Consider the following 19787-nt stretch of genomic DNA (forward strand, 5'->3'; position numbering starts at 1 on the left):
TTGGCATTAGCATTGAATACACAAAATGTTGAAAGCATACCTAAGCCCACTGGTGATATAAAAGTGCCTACAGCTAAAGAGATTTTTTTGTTTCTTGAGATATATAGCTCACATATGTTTGCTATGCAACAAACTAAATTCAACTGAATAATATTGCTGTAACTTGGTTAAAGCTTTCTATTGACAATATAAATCATGAAGGCAGAGCTGGATTCCTTTTTATGTGCCTCTACAATATTGATATAAAATTATAGCTTTTTGTGTTCATATTTCTTCACAATAGTTTAAAAGAAAGCACAGGCAGTAGTTTTACTAAAAGGGAACTTTAAAATCAAGACTAGTAGGTAGCTGCATCAAAAGGGAATTTCAAAATCAACTGTGAAGAGCCACCGTTTCAGAGGGGTTGGAGAGAATCATCTTTGATCCTTGTATGCAACTCCTCTGTTGGTTCCCACAACATCAATTCCAGATACTTTAACGTTCACAGATGTAGTTGTGTAACAAAATTATGCTTCACATTGTAATAAAGAGGAAGAGAAGAGCAAAAGAAAAGAAAGAAGGAGGGCTGAATGAGGCTTAACGAGCTAGCTACAATTGGTCTGGCACACAAAAAAAGGTCAACTATAGTTTGGTGTGCAGTGCTCTGAATCTCAAAGGCATTTATCCCACAAGTGCACCGTTGGGAACACCAGTAACTTCCTCCTCCAGCACTGTCCATCTGATTTCAGTTAACAAAGATCCTCATTAACCTGTTTGGTGGGGTCTGAAGAGGTAATGTATTAAATCCTATGATAGCTGGTCCTAATTGCACACCATTTGAGGCATTATACTCCTTCCACACAGCAATGTGTTTTTCTTCAGTCTCCTGGTGCCAGACACTATCCACTTATCACAACAGCTCTTAATTTGCACTCTAATGTTTTCTGCTTCTTTATGGTGGTGATTTTTACTATGTAGTCTCCTATTTTATTGACTATTCTTCTTTTAAGTTATGGTAAATATTAAATATAAAGAGTGTTTTAAAGTATTCAGTATTTTTTTTGTTCTTGAAGAGCCACTTAATAAATAGTCAGAGTGAGTTTTCAAGTGACCTTAGCATGTTAATTTAGCACTTTGCTCTGCAGCTTTATGAAGGAGAAGGGGTACAGGAGCAGAGGGCTCTTAATAATTTCCCTCCCGCCCCCCGCCTTGGAAAGCTTGTTGGAACTTCCCAGACAGTGGTAGTTTGCATTAGTGATTTTGCCTTTACAGAAGTTGAAAAGATTATTAGCAACTGCCAGATTTGTTTTGCACGTGGTATTAAGACAAATAATGCAATTGTATGATCACATTACATAGCAGATGTTCTTGACCGAAGGTTGCCTAACACTCCAAATGCTGATAAAGTGCTGTGTGAGCCTTTAGACTTTCATGCTAGACCCTGCTGTCAGCTGTTGCTAGTTTTACTGTAGTTTTGTCCAATGTGGAGCAGTTTTCCTGTGGGGAAGTCTACAAATGCAGCACAGCCCAGAAAAGGCTAAAGAGCTGCAGGAAGCACAAACCCAGTGTTCTTGTAGAGGGTGTCAGTAGAGTGGGAAGGGACTGAAAAAATAAAAATTAAAAAAAAAAAAATAGAGGAGCTTGTACAGTTGAGGCTGGCTGGGAAGAAGATAAATTGTTCTCATTTGGGAAGAGGAGTCGGAAATAGAGGAAGAACTCTGGAGCACATGACACTTCTCAAAAACCAAAAGCTTTCTGAGAGTCAAAAAACATGGCAAGGCAATGCTATAGAGGAGATCTGAGCTACTGGGGAGCAGAGTACCCTTCTGCTCACATTGGGTTTCAGTTCCTCTGCCAGGTAGCACTGAGAATCTGCCACTTGACTGAAGGCAGGCATGGTAAAGGCAGTGTTCATGATAATTAAATGGCTCAAATGGTCTTTGAAAAGGAGAAACTTGTCTAGCCAAAGACTGGGGTAGTTGATCCCTTGCTGATTGTGTTAGCAGGGTTTGGGGCTTTGTATCTGAGGAAAGATGGATCTTTGTGTGACTCTGCAAGGAGGCTGAGTTAAGGGATCGGTAACCCATTTCCCTGGCCCCTGCCAGCCCCAGTGACAGACAGACAGACAGAAACTTTCTAGAGGCAGGTCTCTGCTTCCTTCTGTGTCTGTATTTCAGGAAGTGGATCCACAAAGAGCTGTTCTTCCAGACTGGTCTGTGAAGCACTGCTTGATTTAATGGCATTTGAACACTGTGCTTTGCTTCTAGCTCCTAAACACAATCTAATCCCTCCTAGAATAGTTTCGTCATGCAGTTTTTCAGGACAATCAGTCACTGAAACTCTACTTACAGGTGCCAGGGAAAGTTCCTCTCAGTTATAAGTGTCGGTAAAATGGCTAATTTTATTAAGTTGGCTCATCTTGTGGATGAAGGCTACAAGACAAAATATGAACCCTGCCAGGAACACCTCCGCGGTGATGTGTTGGCAATATCTGTGTCATGATTAAGCAGTCAGAGTACCCTCCTGATTACTAAAACAGGTTCTTCACAGACCTGTCTGAAACAGGGAGGATTTTTGAGGGGAGAGAGCAAGTGGGGAAAGGGTTGGTAGCTGAACTAAGAAAAGGTGAAAAGGGGGAAAAAAAATCTCCAGATAACTACATTTCAGTTAGTGCCATCAGCCATCATCTTTGTCGTGAAATCAGGTAACTGAAAAATGTTTGAGATCAACTGCTGTTGAAGTGTTTCCTGTGGCTCTTGGGCTTAGAAAAGCATTTTGCCCAATTCATAAAATGTACTTGAAAAGGTTGTTTGTTTGTTTATGTGACAAAATGAGCTGTTCTGGAAACAGAAATGTGTGAAAGGAAATGTGTGGGTTTGGTTGTTAGTGTTTCTCAGGCATTATGTGTTGCCATCAACCATCGTGTGGTGGCGGCTGTGGCTGTTCAGCTCCTGCCCTTACCCACAGCACATGTCCAGTGCCCTCTCTGCCATAGCCCTCGAGCTGGAAGGATTGTTGCTTCTCCTCTCAACTTTTCAGGTCGTCCACAACTCATTGCTGCTCCCTTGTCTTTTGTGAACGATGTCAGCCTTGCTCATGTTGTTATGATCTTTTACGGGGCCTCTTCTGTAAAAAAAGCACCTTGTTTTATTATTCATAAGGGAAACATCTTCTCTTCTTTCAGCTTCCTCACTTCCTCTGTGACTTCTACCTGTGGCTAGCCAACAGTGATGACTAGTTAATATTGGTCAAGAATTGCAGTTATTTATTTTCTTGATGAGGAGGAAAGGAGGCTGAAGAAGAAATGTCAAATGTTCTGAATCATTTCATTGTATGCAAAGGTAGCTTGTATCATCTTCCAGTCACACTTTTCCTGCCTCACTTTTCTTGTCCTGTTGTTTCACAGCTCTTCCTTGTTCCCTCTGATTGCAACTCAGGCTATGAGTTCTTTCTGATAGTGCAGCTTCTTGCCTGTTTGGATGATGCCTTGCAGGGGGACCACAGTTTAGATTAGGATTCAGAAAATCCATAAGATAAATTTTAATGATACCGGGCTACTTAATTAATTTAGCTTTTAATATCACAATGTACAGCCTCTTGTCATTACTTGCATTTTAATAATGGATATGTTGGCTGTTATAAATTGTCAAATAGGTGTTACCTAAAGGAATTACCTTCTAGTAATCCTATGGACACATTAATGACAAGTATAAAAGCATGACGGTCATGTATATTACATTTCCAGTAAAACAGGAACTCAGGTGGATATACTAACAGGAAAAGTGTTGGTTCAACACATTTTACAAAGAAAGCCTTAAAGGCAAAAGCAACATCAAACACACTGCGGCATGTTATGTATTTCTACAGATACAAAAAATCATAATGTACTGCCATATTCACTGTGGAATATTTGGGCTTTTGCTGACTGAATGAAATAACTATTCTGAAGAAAAGGTGAAACAATTTAGAATTTTAGAGTAGATTTAGGCAGATTTCAGACAGGTAGCGCAGGGGTGACTAGTCGGGATGTTATAGGAACTGTCTGCCAAGTTCTTTGTGAGGCTGAATTCACAAGACATACACGACATACATTGAGAGTCAAAGGGCAGATGCTGGGAAGTTGGAAGGACGAACTCAGGGAGAGATTCAGAAATTAGAGGTATCGGTGGCCCCGTGTGATCTCATGCTGACATTTAGTATTCATTTTGTATTACCATCTAGTATTCAAGCAGTTAGAGTGTGTATGGCATTTATCTCTTCTATCTTAGATAAGGCAAGATTGATTGAAATATGCCAGATGCGGACACTTTTTATTTTTTGAAACATCATTTGTATCATCTTCCAAACAAATATAATCCAGTTCATCAAATCACTGACATTCAGTAAAAAAACTCCTTTTGTTGTGACTGGCTTTTCATTTCATTAATTCATTTGAGATTTCTCTGTTCAGCATTTATGTTTCTCTGCTTTGCACTTGAATACATCTAGCCTGGAAATGCAGGGCACTTTACAGTCTGTAGCAAAGTATATGAGACACCTGGGGCACAAATAAGTTTTTGGGTTTTTTTTGTGGTATTACAGATGATAAAATGAGTGCATGTTGAAATTAGGTGTCTTTTCCAAGGTCAGAGGATATTTCTGGCAAAGCCTAGAATAAAAATCTAAATCTTGTATCTGTGCTGCAGGTATTTTTTTGTTAAGGAGGTGGAAAGCCTGTTACAGAAGTCCTGAAATTGGTTTCCCTTGGCCAAATCCAGATAGTCAAATAAAAGCTTTTCCTCTTTGCTTCTTACTGTGCATAATGAAACAGAAAAGTAACTGCAAAACATAGACATTGTACATAATCATAAGTCTGCAGAATACCCTCTAGAGTGCACTGACATTTGGTACTTTTCTCTGAAATCATCAATCTAATCCTTAAAGGTTTGAGCTAAGTTTTCTGCTTAACCTCATTTCTTTGGGCAATAGAGCTCATGTAGATTACATTATTTGTCTGCTGGTACGCTTGACAACTTTTTCAGTCATCAATGTGAAAAGGCATGCAACGCTCCACTGTTGTGCATTTTCTGGTAGCATTCAGTCAGAAAACCAGCACTGTAAATGAGGCTTATTAATCAGCATGCATGTGGGTCAACACGAGTCATAAATTGCATTTCCCCTCGTCCAGGGTCACATTGTAAGCCATATCAGGGAGCTGGGGGTTATTGTTTTAGTAGTGTTAAGGCACACAAATCCTTAGAAACCAGGCTTCATGAGCTTTGCTGCTTACCTATTGCTTCACATGCAAGTTTGTAGCATATAATCTACCTAATCTTTATTCCTGAGGAAAAACAAAGTTTACAATACCTTCTGAATGAGGAAAGTAGCTTTCTCATTGACTTTTTTTTCAGTCACGTTTCTGAAAACACTTGTGTAACAAATCAAACCCCTCATTATTTTAAATTCGTCAGCATTTTGTGATCATCCCATAGAATTTTCAGTTGAAAAAATAAAACTGTTTGGCGATTGATGGTACAGAGACAGCAAAGATCTTGGTCATCAGTTTGAGGATGCTCTGACATGAGGGAATCTTAAACCTTGATACAATGCCAGTAACTGGAGACGAGTGATGGATTGGTCTCTTGGCCCAGGTAGTATCCAAACTTAAATCGTCATGGTATGTGGAGTGTTGCACAATGGTGTTATCACTAACTGACAAAAGATTTATTGTGCACTTGTTGCCAGTTCAGGGAAGCTGAAGTAACTTCTTTGTTTCCTGGACAGACAATCAAAGAGGTAAAGTTGATTCTTGGAATTTTCCCGTCACCATCACTTTCTCCATTCATGCCATATTCTGCTGTGTTTAGTGGAAATGAACTGCAGCAGAACATCTTTCTCATTTCCTGTAAAACATTAATTTCATTTATTCTTCTTGCTTGTTTTTCAGTTCCCTTCTCTCCCTCCTAATCACATTGACAACAGAAGAAATGACACAAGATCAACTGTTAGCTTTATGTAAAATATTGCATCAAAATAGTGAGTCACCAGAAAAAGATTTCCCACAATCAACACACAAATATCCACTCAGGTCACAAAAACAAAAATGTTATCAATAAGGACAAAGGAAGTTATTTTATTTTTTAAACACTCTTGATTCATACTTCCTGACATTTTGCTTAGGGGAAGAGAAATGACTATTCCTAAAAAAAAACCATCTAAACAGAACTGCCAGAAATTCTTCAAATCCTTAAACCAAGATGATCAGGAATATAACCATAGTGGAAATAAATTGTCTTATCCTGCTGTCCATATTTTGTTTTCGTATACAAAGTTTGGGTGCTACATATCACATCAATATCCAGTACATTTTTAACCCAAGGACAAGAAGTTGTTACTGTAAGCCCTGTTTCTGTGGCCTATTCTGATGATCACCACATTTCAAAAGGATTTTGGTTGGAACTTCACAGAATCACAGAATGTTGGGGATTGGAAGGGACCTCGAAAGATCATCCAGTCCAATCCCCCTGCTGGAGCCGGAACACCTAGATGAGGTTACACAGGAAGGTGTCCAGGCAGGTTTTGAATGTCTTCAGAGTAGGAGACTCCGCAACCTCCCTGGGCAGCCTGTTCCAGTGCTCTGTCACCATCACTGAGAAGAAGTTTCTTCTCAAATTTAATTGGAACCTTTTGTGTTCCAGTTTGTACCCATTACCCCTTGTGCTATCGTTGGTTGTCACCGAGAAGAGCCTGGCTCTATCCTCGTGACACTCACCCTTTATACATCTGTAAACATTAATGAGGTCACCCCTCAGTCTCCTCCAAGCTAAAGAGACCCAACTCCCTCAGCCTTTCCTCATAAGGGAGATGCTCCACTCCCTTAATCATCTTTGTTGCCCTGCGCTGGACTCTCTCCAGCAGTTCCCTGTCCTTCTTGAACTGAGGGGCCCAGAACTGGACACAATATTCCAGATGTGGTCTCACCAGGGCAGAGTAGAGGGGAAGGAGAACCTCTCTTGACCTACTAACGACCACGCTTCTAATACACCCCAGGATGCCATTGGCCTTCCTGGCCACAAGGGCACAGTGCTGGTTCATGATCATCCTGCTGTCCACCAGGACCCCCAGGTCCCTTTCCCCTACACTGCTCTCTAATAGGTCATTCCCCAACTTATACTGGAACCTGGGGTTGTTCCTACCCAGATGTAAGACTCTACACTTTCCCTTGTTATATTTCATTAAATTTTTCCCTGCCCAACTCTCCAGCCTGTCCAGATCTTGCTGGATGGCAGCACAGCCTTCTGGCATGCCAGCCACTCCTCCCAGCTTCGTGTCATCAGCAAACTTGCTGATAATACACTCTATTCCCTCATCCAAATAATTGATGAATATATTAAATAATATAGGCCCCAGTACTGACCCTTGAGGGACTCCACTAGATACAGGCCTCCAACTAGACTCTGCCCCATTGACCACAACTCTCTGGCTTCTTGCCTTCAGCCAGTTCGCAGTCCACCTCACTATCCGATCGTCCAGACTGCACTCCTTCAATTTAGCTGTGAGGATGCTGTGGGAGACTGGGAACTTCTTGGTTCTTATCAAGTTGTGCTGCATAATTTCTCTGAGGTTTGCTCAGAAAGGTGTTTCCTGCTGTCTCCACAGCTGAAGCCTGCGGCAGCTTGCTCCCTGAGACACCCCAAGACATATGTGGTCCCCAACAGGGGTGCTGGAGATGCCACATGTCTGGAATACGTCACTGAGTTTCTCTCAGCAAGGCTGCTGGGAAGTGCTGTTTGTCAGCTTTTTGCTTATGTTGCTCAAAACACCATGAAGATATACAAGGCTAAAAGGTAATTTTAAGAGCTGGTCTTGGGAAAAAAATAGCAAAATACGTTAAATTGAAATAGGTGTGGTTTTTTTTTTGTATGTTTTTCAAGTGATGTTAGAAATGTTCTCTCAGTGTGTATGATTTTTCCTCCCTTTCACTATTTTTTTTCAGCAAATGTACCTATGCATGAACTAAAAGCAGGTAGAGAGAAAGGAGAGTGTTATGCTCAGTCTCTTCATGCTGCTCATTTCAAACAGTTTCCCTGTGTTTGGGCCCTCTTTCTCCTTAAAGTTCATGTTCTCTCATACAGACTTCAAGATCCTGGAAATTTCTTACTGTCTGCATCCTGCAGGTGGGAGCTGACCTCACTAACTTCGCCATATGGGAAGTGAGAGAGGTGTCAGGTCTTTTTCTGTGCAAGTAGTCCAGTTGTTTCTACTCCTGTCTAAAGCCTCTTCTTCCACAATGCAGCATCTCCACTCTCTGTGAATTGGGAAATTGTATTTTGCCCAGATTTGCAAATTGCGATCATGTAGGCAGTTGTCCTAAGGATAGTTTAGTTATTTACTAGTATACAGAGTTCACTGAACACATTTTCTTCACCTGGAGTTTATATACTTGGTCACAGATAGAACTCGTAGAATCCATACAGATTCAGAGTTCACACTTCAAAGTTTTGTTTATATCATACAATGCAAAGTGATTCTCTGTGAGAATGGATTTATTGGTAAGTTTTGCCCCTGACTAGTTTGTTTTGTCATACATATGTATGTATAAAATAAAAATCTATTTAAATTTCTTCATGAGAAGTATAGGGGAGTTAAGCAGAGCCAGGGGATTTTCACAGAGGAAGTAATGCTTAAAAAAAAAATGAGTTTGCTTGTCGTTTCTTCAATGACCGCAGATAGTAATGAAGCAGAAAACACTATTTACTTGGATTTTAGCAGTGTTTGGAAAAGCACAGATTGTGGTATGCCTCTTGCCCTCCTGCCCCTGCTCAGACTTGTAAAACTCATGTTTCTTTTCCTACAGATTTTCTCTGTCCAAATGGATGCATGTTGTTTTATGAGAGACTTTTAAAAAATTATTCTGTAAAAAGCACATATTTTTAATAAGCTTACCTGGCACCTGAATGTAAGAGACGCAAAAAGAAACAACATGAAGTTAAAATCCCCCTAATTATTTCAGTGCAACTAAATAGATCCTTATGTCACATGCAGCAAGCAAGCCATCTGCTTGATTTTGAGTTCCCAATATGCTAATTTTGGGATTGTTGATTTTAACAACCATTTGCTAGGTGGTGCGTCTTAAAGATGTCCTTTCAAGGAGATTATTGTAATCGCGATCTCTGTTCTAAGCAGTAAAGGAGAAAAAAGTTTTATTACTGCCTGAACAAGGGACCCCCAATGTGGAGCAATCCTGAATTTTGTTACTACCGTTGTGATACAATAAGATGACTGCTAGGAAACAATTGCATGCTTTTTAACAAGTTCCTGCTTCTCATCTGGGAAGTGGTACTGTGTCCTTGTTGGATGCTACTGTTACAAAGGTGGCTAGACCCACACAACAAAGAGGAGACAGGCTTACTCCAAAAGCCCTATTGTGGTGCGCTGAGAGGCTGAAATACTTAGAAACTTGATTAGTTGAGATTATCTAACCACATGATTAAATTCCATAGAGAGAATAGTGGATCTGGACAAACCTTTTCACATGTGGTCTCACCATAAAGGGGTGAGAAGTAAACTAGGGTAGAGAAAGAAGAGTATAAAAGATGAGGGAAACAGCATGAGGGGCCCTCCCTGGAAGTCAAGTAAGGGGGGGGATGCTGGGAGACAGGGAGAAGTTATTGGTTTTCCTCTATGGGTGTGTTTCAGCTCCAGCATTTCCATGCATAAGCAGGCCATTGGAGTAACCCCTCTCAACTTGGAAACCCTTTCTCAAATAATCAAAAAGTAAGTCTGTGTCATACCTAAATGCTAGAGAAAAGGTATGCAACAAAGGTATGCCTTAGCTCCTCACCTTGGTCCTGCCTGTTGAATGTCTGTGGAAGCCCTGTCATTGACTTTAATAGCCACAGAAGTAGGTGCCTCAGCTCTTTCACATCTCTGACCTGCTCATCCCTGCCTCCAGAAGATATACTTAAAACAATAAGGTCTGGGCTGAAATGTATTATTTAAGCCCCCCCCCCCCGCCATTCTAGTAATCTTTTTTAGCTCATAGATAGAGCCTCACCAGGCTAAAACAAAGCTATCACCTAGGAGACTGGCTTGGGTTGGAAGGACTAAAGCTGCCTCTTAATATTTCCAAAAAAGGGCAGTTAAGATCTTGAGGCAAGACTGAAGAAGCTGTAGAAATGGAGAAGTGAAAACAGCATGCACATTTTTTTCTTATGACGAGGACAGGTTGGTGACCTCCTCTGTTCCAGAGGAATCTTCCTGTGTTGGCTGCCAGGATGGTTTTGCCCTCTTGGTTTTTAAACTGATGGTGATTCTGACATCTGGAATCATTGCAATTCTAGGTACATTACCAAAGCACTTGGTTAAAAGTCAACAGATTGTGTCACTTTGGGCACACGGTCAAAAGGAGGAAAAACCAACAGCATAATTGAAAGTCTGTACTGTGTTCTGAACCTAGCCGTGAGCATAGTTAATAGAAAATAAATTAATTTAACCAAGCCTTAAGTTTCTCCCATGCAATCTTTCTATACTCTTGTTAGAATAACTGCTTCCTTTAAGAGAGGGCAGGACAAGAGAATGACTTCAGTGTTTCCTCTTTCGTATTTATGTAGTATGGTCCCCTTGATGCTACTTAATGAATCACTCTTTTCGCAGCTAGAAATTCTCACTCGCTACCTGCACAGCTCCATATCAGTATATGTTACACATGAACGGAAGAGCACAGCAAGTTGTTTGTTGTTTTAGTGTTTTGGGTCTTTTTTTTGTGTGTTTGTTTTTTTTTTTTTTCTTTCCCCTAGCAGTTCATGAGGTAGCGCTGGTTTGAGGGAAGCCATGTGTGCTGTCCAGCTGGGGAACTGGACCTGCTTGTACAGGGTGGCCTCTAAGCCCAAGAGGTGTCCTGCATCCTCTCCTGCTATGTAACTAGAAGTTGTGCCATCACATCATTGAATGTGGTAGCTCTTCTTGTCATCTGTAGGGTTTGTATCCATGGTCCCTGTGTGTGTGGGGAGGGACACGACTGCTTTGGGAACTGATGACTGGCACATCTCATGTCACAGGAGAAGGTCAAGCAGAAGGGTAACAGTAACCTGCCTCTTAGAATCATAGGATCAGACAATAGTTTGGGTTGGAAGGGACCTTCAAAGGTCATCTAGTCCAACCCCTCTTCCATGAGCAGGGACATCTTCAACTAGATCAGGTTGCTCAGAGCCTGTCCAGCCTGGCCTGGAATGTCTTCAGGGATGGGGCATCTCCCACCTCTCTGGGCCACCTGTGCCATTGTTTCACCACCCTCATTGTAGAACATTTCTTCCTCATGTCTAGGCTGAATCTCCCATCCTTTAATTTAAAACCATTACCCCTTGTCCTATCACAACAGGACCTGCTAAAAAGTCTGTCCCCATCTTTCCGACAGGCCCCTTTTAAGTGCTGAAAGGCTACAATAAAGTCTTCCCGGAGTCTTCTCTTCCCCAGGCTAAACAACCCCAACTCTCTCAGCCTGTCCTCATAGCAGAGAGGTTCCACCCCTCTGATCATTTTTGTGGCCTCCTCTGGACCCTCTCCAACATGTCCAGGTCTTTCCTGTCCTGAGGACACCAGAGCTGGATGCAGGACTCCAAGTGGTGTCTCACCAGAGCAGAGCAGAGGGGCAGAATCACCTCTCTTGACCTGCTGGCCATGGTACTTTTGATGCAGCCCAAGATAAAATTTGCCTTCTGGAGCGCAAGTGCATGTTGTTGGCTCATGTCCAGTCTGTCATCCACCAGCAGCCCTGGAGTAATTGTTAACTGAAGCTTTTATAACTCCAAGGCTTCCCTGCATCTGAGTGCAAAGAAGTGGCTGAGGATGGGCCCCAGGCTGAGGGTGTTATGCTGGCTGCCCCTGGCCTGGATGTCTGCTGTTCTGTGGCAGTTCATCAGCATTTATTTATGACCAACTCATATCAGCTCAGTTTGTGGTTGTGGTGTGCTTGTTTGTTTGTGTGTTTTTTTGCAGGCTCATTCTTTGCACTCTTAGTCACCAGGCAGAAGTTAGCAGAAGTTAAAAATTTATGTAGAGCTGTTGCAGAGCTGTTCAGTTGCTGGTGGCAAAATGCCCGCTCCTGGCGGCATTACCAGCAGAGCTCTGCCAGCAGCAGGGTTTCCTATGGTGGCAAATAGCCTTTCCCTGAATGCTCCCAGCTCTCAAGAAGACAAGTTGCACCAGAATTCCAGTAACGTACTGTCAAAGCCATTAGCCTTGATCTTTAAGCCGAGATTTCTAAGCACCCCAAACTGAGACTGTATGTTTTTTTTCTCCGCTAGCACTGTTCTGTATGGATCAAATACCAAAGGCTAGTTTCCAGTATGTCAAGAAGTATTTCAAAGTATAAACACGGGAAAAAATATCTGTAGAGAAGAAATACTGAGCTTTATGGAAGCTGTATGTTCATGTTTTGTTTGGAGATCGTCTGCTGTGCCAATAAATTTTAATGAATATTGCGTTTTGCATTGTTCATGGGGCAGGATGAGTGTAAGTCACCTACTACTTCTCTTTGTGTCTGAGAAAAATCCATGTTTTGAGATCATAATGATTATAAATTTTCAGTAGACAGTGTGCTATCCCACTCACTTTTTTTACTATAAAATAAAAAGCTCTTTAGATTTGTACCTACTATTCTTTAAAAAAAAATTAACTTGATTTATTTTACTCCAATACAAAAAAACCTTATAATAAAGTTTTACTATGTTTTAGCTAACAGGAATAAAGAAGATTTCATGCCTGGTTGTCAGTGAGTGACTTGCATACCAAGTCAGAATTGTAGAACAATAGGGTTATTTAAACAGGAAAAGATGTGATCCACGTTTTCTTGTAGCTATTCTGAGTAAATCTTGTCTGCATGCAAAATATTACATAGCTCTGTATTTTTTGCACTGACATCTTGTTTCTAACATTGTGTGATAATATAAATACATATATTGAATCGATATTGTTTCTTTAAAACATGAGGTTTATGAACGTACTAACAAATATCTCTTGATGGTGTAGTCCCCCTTTAAAATAGTTCCCATTGAAGAAAACTATTCTTAGCCCATGACATCAGGAACATCATACTTGCAACTTCAGATAATATATGTATACTCACTGTGCAAAAACTCTTCCTGTTAGTATCTATTTTTCTTGTGAAACTGTCTCTCTTGCATATACAAATATATATATATATTAATAGGAAAATGGATAATTTGTGTGTGCAGTAAGTAAAGTGGGTGAAGACACATTTTTTCTTAGATAGACTGTGGTTTTAGAAAGCTTGTTACAAAACCTGTTTTTATTTTACACCTATGGATAGTGATTATTTTTCAAGTTTGTTTTGTTTATTTATTTATTTTTTTAATAAGCTGAAAACTGTGAATCAGGTTAGTGAAGATTCCTTTTTTTTTTTTGTCACAAGCTAATCCTGGTTCTTTGTGTAGAACTATAATGAAACCGTTTGTTATACACTAACTTGGTGTTTTCACTTGCTGTTAATGGTACTCTGTTTGTGGGATGTGAGAGATCTTTTCAGTGGTCATGCTATTACTTTTTTACCCACCTACATCATAAATTAATTTGTAATTTTAGTTAATGCCAGAGTGGCTTAGTCATTTTCTAAGTATTTCAAGTAGCTGTGAGGGTGACACAGCAACGTTATTAATTAACTATGCCAATGTTTATTATATTCTGGCTAGTGACTCAACTGAAAATTCACAATGGGCAGGTATCACCTCAGAGGCTCAGCCATTGACCCAGCCCTGGAGTTATAAAAGCTTCCATTAAAAGTGTCCAAAAAGTTATTTGGACCTTCTTAGTTTTGTGCTTTGTATCACTGTTATTGAAGAAGAAAGCTAATGAGGAGAGCCTGGACTAGCATTGCATTATATTCCAAACTTGTATTTTTATTTATTTGTTGGCTCAAAAAGAAAATCAATCTGTGTTAAGAGATTCAGGGATTTGAGCTGGGTAGCAATTTTAGCATGACTCATAACGCTTCACAAGATTAGCTGGCCCAGAAGTTGTGCTTCTGTGGAACCATGAAGTACCTGGGCTTGAGGTATAGCTGGAAGAGAAATAATTTTGACAGAAGAGCTCATAACAGTCCAGCTCATGCCTTTTGGTGATGGCAGTGGAAAGAATCATCAGTATTGATCATCTCAAATCCTTGTAGCCTGAGCTCTTGCACAATGCCATGTTACCTTCAGCTCTTCTTTGCTGTGGAAATTCTGGATGAGCACAGAAGTACGGGCAAATACAGAAGTGAAGATGGAAGCAGGGGAATATCCAGCTGTCCACAGAGCATCAGGATGTGATTGTCCTGTATGTAAATTTGGGGACCACAGTTTAGCATTTGATACTCTGGAAGTGGAGTGCTTAGAATGGGCACATCTTAGCATTTTCCAGAAAATTATATATCTTGAGAAATATTCATGATGTTTCTCACCAATTTTGTGATGTTTAAGGGAAATTAATTTTACTGTAAGCAGTTTTGCACATTTGTGCAGTCACATTATAACTTTCTTGCATAGAGATACATAATATGAAACTGGATAAAAATATCATGTGATGTTTGCAGCTGAAGTTTCCAGAATTTATCTGCATTTTAATGGACTAATCTGGTTTCCTTAATTCAAAAAAACAGCCTCCCTAGATACAAGCTCGCCTTATCATTTATCTGAAGGAAAGATGATTAGCCTTTATTTGCAGTTGTTTCTCTTGACTTGTGAAGTCTACTGCAGTGAAGCTTGGTTTTTTATTGTGCCAGGAAGGAGTAAGTACCAAACGAGATGCTACTTTTACTACTTTGCTACTGGCAGATGCCCTGCTCTACTTCTGGACCAACTGCCCTGCCATTTTCCTTATACCTGCATGAGTGACTTGTCTTCCTTCATCCTCCCTGTCTTACCCCTCTCCTCCTGGAGAGAATTCTGCCTTTGCAGTTCAAGTGCTGTGGCGCTGAGCACAGGAGCTGAGAGCAGGAAGGTTTTTCTTGCTGCACTTCATCTGTGGCCTGACAAGCACCTGGGTGATGGAGGCAAAGTAGCAAAGGCAGCAGCTGCAGGAAGAAAATACAGGAGCTGGAACACAGGGAGAAGAAAGGAGAGGTAGTGAAAAAGAGACAGTGGTAGAGGCTTAACCTTTTTCATACTGGAACAGAAGATGAAGGATAAAAATCTAATCAGTGAGGGAGACTCCTGCTATAACTACGGAGTTTGACACAGAATTACACAATTTCACTACTGCTCCGCAGCCCAAATAATAGCTCTGAGCCCCAGTTGTTTCTTGAGTATTGTCTGGGATTGATCACTGCTGAGCACGAAAGTCTGCTACTGCTGGGAAATGCTCTGCTAGCTCAAGTGGCAATATCTGTGATGTGGCTCTAGGTTGCCTAATCCTATTGTAATCCTATTGATGAATACTGTAGGGATCAACATGATGCTACATATTGGAATGGCTATATTTTTTCCGGTGATTATTCGCTCCCTCCCCAGATATACAATTATATAAAACACACAATGTCAAATAAATTGATAAAGTCTGTACTTATTTCAAGGGGAAAAGAGTATGTGGTGATAATTCAAGCAAATTGTAATGCTTAAGTGCAAAGAGGCTGAATTAAAGTTGCACAAGTTTTCTGCCTTTTCCTTAAATTAATCTGATGCAGTATAATTGCCTGAAAATAACTAAAAGCTCAGCTGTGAGCTTCTGTACATCCTGGAAGAAATGCCTATACATCAGTCTTCACAGAAAAACACTGATGGCAAAATGCCAGCAATAATTGCATGAAGTACAAAGTAAACTTATTTCATCATCAAGAGAAAATTATAGATTACCATCTATACTTGTTTCTCCCTCTGTTTTCCTGCACCCCCTGCACTCCAATGTATCTGTACATCTTATCTGTGGGTGTGGTACATTTCCTACCACAGGAAAATTTCTTGAGGGTTTGGTGTCATGTGGCACAATAATACCTTCTCCTCCTGCTGGGCTGGTGTGAATCACACCTGTAGGTTTGGAGTACAGAACTGCAGAATTCCCAGCCCCTCTAACACACAAGCCCAGCTTAAAGAGTCAAAATTTACTCTTGGCAGAATGAGCTGAGCACCATCATCACTAAGCACTCAGATTTGAAATTACATTGATACTTTACTTGTGAGTTTTGATTTTTTTTTCTCCCTTCCCCTCCAACATGAAGAAATCACTTTTATTTTAAATGCCCTTTTTTTTTACATGTGGAGATAAGCAGAAGCCAGCAGTTCTTCAGACATCATCTGCCGGTAGGGCAGCTGCTACACAAACTGATATCCTAAAACAGGTTAAATGGCAATTGGGAGGCTTTTTATGAGTGTCGCATCTAATGCCTTGTCTCTTTCAGTTTTGTCTTGTCAGGACTCTGATGGGAGTTATAATTAAAAGCTGCACAGATATCTAAATAAGAAAGTAGGGTTTGCATTGGCTGGAAGCTGACAAGGTTTAAGTAATCACCTGCAGTTGAATTGAGACTCGGATGGGAAGTAGGAAGTGCTGTGCTCAAGCTTCCTGTATAAATAAATGCAGCTTTCCCACAGCTACTGCATACAAGCTGTGACGTGCTTGTGCTTTTAAGATATAAAGGCAGCGTGCTCTTAATAGCAGGGAGGGGGTGATTTATCAGAGTGGCAAAAGGGGCTGGGAGGCAAGTCCTGCTGCAGTCCTAAAAAGCGTGCAGTTGTCAGACACCCGCAGAAGGGGAAGGGCGTGTGAGAGCAATCTGACTCGGCTCCTGGTTGCCAGCTTCAGGGGTTTGTGACATTGGGGTTCTCTGGAACGCTGGAGTCTGAGTGCAGCTACAGGGAAGTCACACAGCTGGCAGGGAATGCTACTCTCCTTTCAAGGTATGTTGGAATACAGCTTTCCGTCTGTTTTTATTTTTTTTCCTTAAAAGCAAATGATACTCTGAAAACAACAGAAAGCCAGCATTTACTTCTAATGGAAGAAAGTAGAAAAGGCTTAGTTAAAAAAGAAGGTAAGAACTAGAATGATTAAAGAGCTAAAATAAATGCTATTTGTGGTTTGGCTAAAACTGAACTGTGTGGTGCTTAGAGCTGAGGCAAAAGGAAATCCTGGAGCCCCGACTGTTAAGGGCACAGAAAATTAAATAGACACCAAGTGCTTCCCAAAAGGGTGAAATTACTTTTGCCAGTGTAACTTTTAAAGAAATGTCTTTGTGAAGTGTTTGAAAATGCTGCAATATTAGGACATACCTGTGTGGAAAACACTTGCTAAGATGGCATACTTTCAGTCATATATCTCTTTTAGTTTAAATGCATGAACTCTGTTCGTACTGCAAACACATCTGATTAAGCTGGAGGGAGCCTGAGTTTAAAATGCAGAGATTTCCTCCTGGTTTAAAGGTATTTCTTCTGCCATGATCTTCTACAGCTGGTATCAGGAAGGAAGAATGTTCTGATCTGTATTGTAAGTGTTAACGTACACTTCTAATCTGTTCAGGGTTTAGGGTTATGTGGTTTATGTAAGCACACACTAAATATACAATGCATTTGTTTTCTAGTTTGGAATTTTAATTCTTTTACACTATAAACAGAAAATTGCATTTAGTGGTATGTTTGCTCTGCTTTCTCAGTACAAAGCTGCTTTGGTAATGAAGATGTTTCAGTCTGGTTTATTATAAAGTTCTGTATTTTCTGTAATACAAAGGCACTCTTCTTTCTAACTGTTTATGGCAGTATCAAATATCTTCCTTCAGAGAGCACTGTAAGAACTAAAACATTTAGGATGACTGTAGTTAATGAAGCCTTGCAAGGTGACTTCCCATCCTCTTGGTAAATAGACACTGAATGCTTTTAAGAAGTAAATTTTAGCTGAGATACAGGCTGTGACTGAAATACCCCAATGCAACTTTCCAACTGACTGTGAGCAGGGGCAGCAACATGATATGTTTGGCTACCCTCAGCCTGAAGGGCAAGTGGTGTCAGTTAAGGGCAAGCGCTGGGTTTAGGATACCAGTATTTTTGGAAACAGAAGGTTCAAAATCCTGTCCTTAAATATTTTTTGAAACAAATATACTGGCCTGATTCTTGTCCTGTTTAGACCTTGTCTGTGCTTGAATGTGAGTGGGTGTGTGGGTTGTTGTCATAGCATGAAAGTGGCTGAAACTCTTTGCTCAGTGAACATGAGCTATGTTGGAAAAAATACAGCACATTGATAAGGGAATGGCTGGAATTATGCTGCTGAAAGTAATGATTTAGATTATGGATTGAGAAGCGTGTCTGTAGAGTCTCTAAAGCTGTGGTAAAGTGGGAGTTATTCCTTCAAAATAAACTAGAGCTATTCCAGAGCCAAGCCAGACTCCTTTTCTCCCATGCATCTTACTGTCTGATGGGGGTATTTAACGCAAAGTGCTGTCTGCTCATACAAGAATGCAGAAACCTTCCTATACTTAATGTAAGCATAGCATTTGGCAACCTGGTAGTTTCTGTTCCCCATCCTGAACTAAATCTTGCATGCTCCTCATTGATAGTCATGGTCTTCTTTCCCACAGATGGTGACATTTTGGTGATTTTGTGTGGTGGTATACCCTGGAGAAAAGTTAATTATATAAATAGCAAATAATATGGAGTTGTTTCTCTCTAGCTAGGTTCTTGGATTACAGTGTATTCTCTAAATGCTTCATAAACTTTGTAGAAATAAACAGCATGCAAGTGGTTATCTGGCCTTTCACTTCTGGTGGAAGAGGGAAGTATGTACTTGTCCTTATTATCATCTTGCATTTAAAATGCAACTGTGAGAAAGAGCAAGTCACTTTACAGCAAAACAAGCAACGCTAATACTTAACCTCGTTTGCAGTTCATTAGTGTGCCTCTGATAATATCTGTGGTATGAGTCTGAGCCTTGTGCCTGCAATCCACCCTGTCCAGACCCTTCAGTAACTTTTAGTGTGGACACCCAGTGGAGTGTATTGCTTTGATGTGTAGCTTAAAAAACCTGCTATAAATTTGCTGTCCCTCTTCTTGAGTGGGGAGTTTTCTTGAATGTGTCTGAAACTACACAGTGCCTATAGATTGTATGTATTAGATCCATAAATCTCTCCTGGGCTAGTAGAACTGTGACATCTGAGACCATAATTACAGCTCTGGGCCCATGGATGTGACAAGCACATGTGAACAAAATCCTGTGGCAGGCTGCCAGTGCCACTGTGAACTGAGGCCATTGGACCTCCTTGCACATACCAAAACAGATATTGCTCTCAGCTTCACGAGGCTGAATATGGTTCTGGATCTGTCCTCTTCCTCTCCGTGCTCACTGGGAGGTGGGTACAGTCACCACCTCTGGCTTCCCTGTGCCAAAGCCCAGCCCCATGTAATGCACTTCACAAATTCTTTTCATTACCCAACAGCTAGGAATAACCTTGCATTCATTCCATCTCAGAATTAATCTTCTTTTTGTTTGTGAAGGGGAACATTGGACAAAACAAAAAAGAACAGATCCAGAGGGAAAGATGACAATGATACTAAGTTCAGCCTCCAGCATTTTGTATTTCTGCTGAAGCACAGCTGAGCTCTAGTGCTAGACTCTGAGCCTTCTTGCTTGACAGAGAGAAGTACAGGTCTGAGGGCCATTGTACACTGCAAATTTACCCAGTCTTGGACAAATATTTACAGAGATGCTTGTGCCAAATAACTTTGTGCTGATCAGTAAGAAAATAGTGTTCAGTAATCTCTCTGTGTCCCTTCTAAATGGTTTCGGCTCAGTGGGAACTGAGTGGGCATTAGATTCATAAAGTAGATCATTGCTAGCAGAGACTGAAACACTCA

The 19787-nt window shown here is 40.7% G+C and overlaps 1 protein-coding gene across 4 annotated transcripts in view; it reads left to right on the top strand.

Moving 5' to 3' along the window:
• Positions 1–19787, top strand: part of RNF144B (ring finger protein 144B) — a 97999-nt gene that overhangs the window by 25428 nt on the left and 52784 nt on the right. The window contains exon 1 of one of the 4 annotated variants that reach the window (XM_082046892.1): positions 16709–16847. The exons of the other annotated variants lie outside the window; for them this stretch is intronic. The gene's annotated coding sequence lies outside the window, so the exon portion shown is untranslated. Of the gene's footprint in view, positions 1–16708; positions 16848–19787 lie in introns of those variants that run through there. 4 annotated transcript variants of the gene reach the window in all.

Source organism: Streptopelia decaocto (assembly GCF_964273445.1).
Source record: "Streptopelia decaocto genome assembly, chromosome: 2".
Lineage (NCBI taxonomy): Eukaryota > Metazoa > Chordata > Aves > Columbiformes > Columbidae > Streptopelia > Streptopelia decaocto.